We start from the raw sequence: 6,000 nt of genomic DNA, 5'->3' as shown, positions 1-6,000 counted from the left end.
ATTCTCTAAACATGCATTGAGACATGATGATTCTTGGTAGCTTTTTATTTCAGTGTCTTTTTGATTGAGACATATAGCAATTGCACAAAGCAATGGTCTTTATTATGTTCTCTACTGGAGGTATGCAATCAAGGTGCAAATAGGATCCGTACGCTAGAATAGCCTGTGGGATGCAGGTTGTCAGTCCTGTGAATACAGGACAAACTGTTGCTCATAGAGAAGGGTTGCAACCTTCTGGCCATGCACAGTCTAACTCAGTTCATTATATGCAAAGACTGTGCTGTGAATACTTCATCCTTTAAATTAGGTTAATCCCTCGTGTACTGGAGACTGAAGCACTAAACACTGACTTCTTCCTTGACTAACATTCTGCACAGCTGAAGTAAGTTTTAAGAGATCCTACGGAGATGACATAAGTGTGAAATGAACATCGAGTAGCCTTAAAAGTGAGAAAAAGATCAACTTTAGGACTGCCTATAAACTGAGAAGAATATGGAAAGAAGGAGTATAATTTCTTGTACTTTTGCTTTGGTGGCAGAGTGTATAGTTTTGGTAAAGATGTAATTCCACATTATGCCTGCTCTTTTCCTTTATTTTATTTGACTTTATTGTACTTTTATTTATTTGTAATAGGTCACAGCAATACAAGAAGTGTCTGGCCTTGCTGGAGTGTAAATTTTGATTGATAACAGAAGAGGCTGAAAGGTGTGCAGGGCATAAATAGTACAAGAACTTATGTTCTGCGTGGAGTAGTTTCAAATCTCTCTTGTAGATTTGAGTTAGATGACCAGTGAAGGATGTTAGGTAGAGAGGAATATGTTCAGGTTTCTGTTTTAGGAAGACCACTCTATCTACAGAACGGAGGATGGGTTAGGCAGGTGTATGAGAGAGAGAGCAGACGAAAGGAAGGACTGTTTGCTGGTTAGTGCAAGAAGGCGGGAAGAGATGATGAAGATCATGACAAGCACCTTGTTTTGGTTTATTGGTATCACAATCCTTTTTTCCTCTCTTGGGACAACTGGAATGGATGAATCTTTACTACTTCTCTGGACATTTGAAAATAGTCAACTACTGGTATTACTCAAATAGAAAAAAAAGCATTTTAAGCTCTTAACCATAATTTTAATTCATTTAGGCACAGATTATTTCAGAATTCGTACTATATGCCAGGTGCAAACCTGTTTTCTCCAATGTTTTAGTGAACAAGATTAATGTGGTACCTTCAGCTACCAGATGTATAATCTAGGGGATGGTTTACAGAGAAGTAGTCTTGGAAATAGAATATAATGCAGTAGATATTATGGTAGGAGCAGGACACAGGTGAATATTTGCATGGTTAAGGGAGGGTGCACGTCTTATTCTAATTAAAGGAATTACAAAAGGGCTCTGGAGGATTTAAGGTCTAAAATGAAGGTGGAGTTTGGGTTGGTTAGAGACAGTGGGGAGAGAAGGGAAAGTTCAGGCAGACGTAAGAACAGTGACAGACAGAGAACGTGACTTGGCTAGGAGTCTGACTTGATCTAGCCTGTTGGGACCGGAGACTTGTCCCGGTCCCAGAGGATGCAGAGATGAGGCTCATTGTACTATATTATCATCCTAAGAAGAACACAAATTCCTTTGCGGCAGGAAGCTGTATAGTTGCTATAATTTGTCCTGTCTTTAATATTCTATGTATGCATCAGTGAGGGAGTGCAGTGGGAGCATTCTTAGTGGCCAAAATGCAACTATTTCCTGTTCCCGGCAGGAAGGCTGGTTGTGGGGTGGGGTGGGGAGAAAATGGGAGGAGGAATATTTTATTTGCTGGAAACTAGAGTACTCAGAGCACTTGTTCATGTCTAATCCTTCAGAATTCCTTTATCTAAACAGGCACTTGCCTGCTCCTTCTGAGGGCGTCGCTTCCTGGCTTCCCAAACTGCAGTAACTAGAGCATTGGTGGCATCACCTTGGCCCAAGACAGGTTTTCTAGTAGTTATAATTCAGTCTCCTGACTTCATTTACTGAATGTACTTTTTATGCCCAAAATAGAAGTTTCCCTCGAGATCCCACACTTTGTGTTCTTCCTCCTCTTTTCCATAGCAGAGCTGCCCTGCCTGCTATTTATCAAAGGGTCTGAAAGGGAGGTTTAATTTCCAAACTATTCACGGATGCTCTTACGGGGTGTCATTCACTGCACCCGCTGACTTCTGGACCAGCACAAATTGAATTCCATGCATGCGTGCTTATCTGTCTTTGACAGTCCCTTGGAATCTTGCCTCTCAAGGCGAACGCAGGGGCTGCACCATCCCCAGTCCCCTCACTTAGCGCCTGTTAGTCCCTCCCTGCTACTACAGATGCTTCTTCATCTGGGGCTTTCTGTAGTGTCTGCTTCCTGCCCCTGCTGACTGAAGTCTTCTTTAGCAAATGCCAAACCTTCTAAAGTGTATATGGGATAGTCTCCAAATGAGCACCACTGATGTGCGCTGAATAATAACAGATTTTAATTTGAGTGTAGGCTGTGCCCAATGAACTCTGTGTATTTGCTGCACCTAGTCATAAAGTGCAAAGAGCAAAATTAAATTAGAAAGAAATGGTATGCCAACAAAATCTCCAGTTTCAGGAAAATAAGGCAAATACCTCTCCTTAATAAGAAGAGAATTGACACACTTTTGTATAAAAGCCACAATCTTCATGCTTTTTGAAAGGCGTAAAGGGATATCCTTCCACGGAGAATCTGTGGCATTCACTGCTTAGAAATAGAGAGGACAGTTTCTGACTTCTGAAGGTAAGAACTACAGTATGAGTGAGGATGCAAAGCAAATGACCATATTGCCAGGTGGCCATCTTGAAGTGGAAAGCGCCCAGCTAGAAGTAGCTGCTAGGACATCTCCTGCCATAATCTTTCCTGATAAGCTGGCTTAGTTGTTGATCAGTAGACATTCTTCCTTACATCTTCCTAGTTCCCTGTGCGGCAGCTAATAAGGATGTAAAAATTGAGAAGAAAGACTGAATATACCAAAGATATGTGGCTAGAGAGGAATTTCTTTCAAAAGGAAGGTAGTCCCCTCATTAATAGGTGTGACAGAAGGTAAATGGCTAGCATATAGTTATAGGTCACACACACACACAAATAGATATATGGCATGCAGGAGTCAGTAGGATGCCATGTGTCCCCTCAAAATATGTCTGAAAGGGAGTAGATATCCCAGAAGTATAGCTCAGGAATAGATGAGTCCTCACGGCTCCCCCAAGCTGGATTTCTATAAAGAATAATAATACTCCATTCCTACACAAAAGCTGCTACTTGGATCTGTTTTCACCTACATTCATTAAACCATACACTATAGCAGTTCTTGCCAAAGACTTTTATTAGGAATCTGAGAAAAACTCAGGAGGGCTGTTTGACTTCTACATGACAGTACATTTGACTCCTCAGATTTTCCTTTGGTGGTAAATTTTGCTCCTGCTGACAGCAAGAATAATTGCTGCCCACAAAGTTTAACTCTATTTTCTTGCTCAATTTTTACAGTGTAAGCAATCTTGGACAACAACGTTTTTCAGACCAAGTTCTGCTCTGGGCAGGGAAAAGCAAATTGTATTATGATGTCCGACCCTAGAGGAGGGTGCTTAATTTGGCGTTATGTGTCATTATGGGAAGGGTGCTTACTTTGAACTCATCTTGGTATTTCAGTTAATAGCAAGTTATGGATTATTTTTTTAAAAAATTACATGCAAATTGTTTTATTAAATAAGTATAATATCATGAGGTAAAGTTTTCATATTTCAAAGTATTCTTAGCTGTTTAGGTGTTTGTATCTTGTCTTGCATTCACTGTTGATAGACTATTGTGTTTACTTCATTCTTCTTCCACTTGGCATTCCCATTTAGGAATGAGAGCCTTGCAGACAAGAAAATGACTTTAGTGTCAAATATTCCATTATCTATTTTTACTGATATGACCCATTGCACCTCTTTGGGATCTATAAAAAAAAGTCACTACTGTTTTAATCTTTAAAATATATGTGGTATGATTTTGCATCCCCAGCAAAACTATTCTTCTCTTGAGATTCCGTCCCAAGAAATTGTAACACTCAAGAACTGCAAAAACTTTGATGATTTATTCTAGTTCTTTTTTTACATGTCGTCTCTGTTGGGAAACTTGCAGTTTTCCAGGCCCCTCTATTACTGACTGAGTGATAGAAGGCTGTTGTCCTTTACTCTTCCCAGATGACTCCTCTATGATCCACTAAGTTTCATCCCTGCCTCACTGCACAATTTAGGAGAAGGCTTGCTTATTTATTTATTTATCTCAGAGGTATTGATGTGCAACCTTTTGAGGGCAGCAGAGAAGACCAATTATCTGAAACAAAGCTGTCTGCCAGAGTCAGGAGTTTGCATTGTATCCTCCTGTACTTAAGAAAGGAACTCTCCAGTTCCATATCCTATCTTCTGTAGACCACAGATAAAAATCTTGATGCTAGGATAGAGGGACTCTGAAACTGACAAAGTTCTCACTACACATTCTGCCATAGGACTGACCATGTCCTAGAGTAACTGATAGAGCAAGGACCTCCTTTCCTCTCTGGTTCAACAAAATAAAGGGTATGTTTACCAGATCTAGACTATTCATTTCTATCCATGATCAATTTGTTCTAATAATGATCATGATAGTTTGTTAGTTTTGAAGGGAAATACTGATAATCCTTAATTTCACTACATCATATATTTTGAACAAATAATAGAACTATGACTTTTCTGACTTCTTTAAGGTCACCCAAGAAAGAGGATAAAAAATATTTTTTATATTATCACTCTTGTCTTTTGAGTTCACATTTTGAATATTGTTCTTGAGTGCCTACTTTTATTTTTATTTTTTATTTATTTATTTTTTAAGATTTATTTATTTGACAGAGAGAGAGAGAAAGATCACAAGCAGAGAGCCCAATGCAGGGCTGGATCCCAGGACCCTGAGATCATGACCTAAGCCCAAGGCAGAGGCTTAACCCACCGAGCCACCCAGGTGCTCCGAGTGCCTACTTTTAATTTTAACTTTGTGACAAAATTTGGAATATCTAAAACGCATTAGGTTTTATTCTCAAATCCTAAATGACAAGTTGAGCATTAACTACAAAACGTTTTAAAAACTTATTCATTAAAACAGACACTGCTTCCAGTTTTGGAATGAATAAGTCACTGGAATAAAAGGGACAGCATAAGGAATATAATCAGTAATGCTTTAATAATGTTGTATGGTGACAGATGGTAGCATGAACATAATGTATAGAGAAGTTGAATCATTATGTTGTAGATTAATGTAACACCATGTCAACTATACTCAAATACAAAAAGGAAAACCAACAAAATAAACAAACAATCAAACACAAAAAATAATGACAAAAAAAGAAATAGCTATAAAATAAACATTTATGGCAATTCAATTTCCAAATGTTGTTAATCTTAGCAATAGTCAGCTTATAAAAATAGACCTGACTCTTCACATCTTAGTATTCACCCTTTGAATAATGACTTCACAGTTCTTCTCACCAAAAGGTAAAGTATAATTGATTCCCCCGTGAATCTGATCTGACACTGTCACTTCCTTTTATTGATAGAATGTGGCAGAACTGAAGATCTACCTCTTTGGAGTCTAAGCTTCCAAAGACCTTTGTGCTTTGATTGCTTTTCTTGGAACTCTGCTACCACCTTATGAATAGGGTCTGCATGATATGGATCATATGGCACCACCTCCACCATTGCCTCCACTACCAGCCAGCCAGTCAACAGGCATGTGAATGTGGCTTTTCTTGGACAGCCAGCCCCCAGCCTACCTGTCATGTGACCACAGCACATGACAGAGTCCCAGCTGAGACTAGCAGAGCTTAACCCAGATTAGTACAACCATGTGACACATAAACATGTAAGCAATATTTATAAATAATATAAATATTTTTTAAGTTACTATTGTTTGTACAGTCTGTTACACAACAATAGATAAGGGGTATAGAAACTGGTTCCTGAAATGGG

This window comes from Neovison vison, chromosome 11 (genome assembly GCF_020171115.1).
Source record: "Neovison vison isolate M4711 chromosome 11, ASM_NN_V1, whole genome shotgun sequence".
Classification (NCBI taxonomy): domain Eukaryota; kingdom Metazoa; phylum Chordata; class Mammalia; order Carnivora; family Mustelidae; genus Neogale; species Neogale vison.
The sequence above is the reverse complement of the archived record's forward strand: the minus strand, read 5'-3'. Positions refer to the sequence as shown.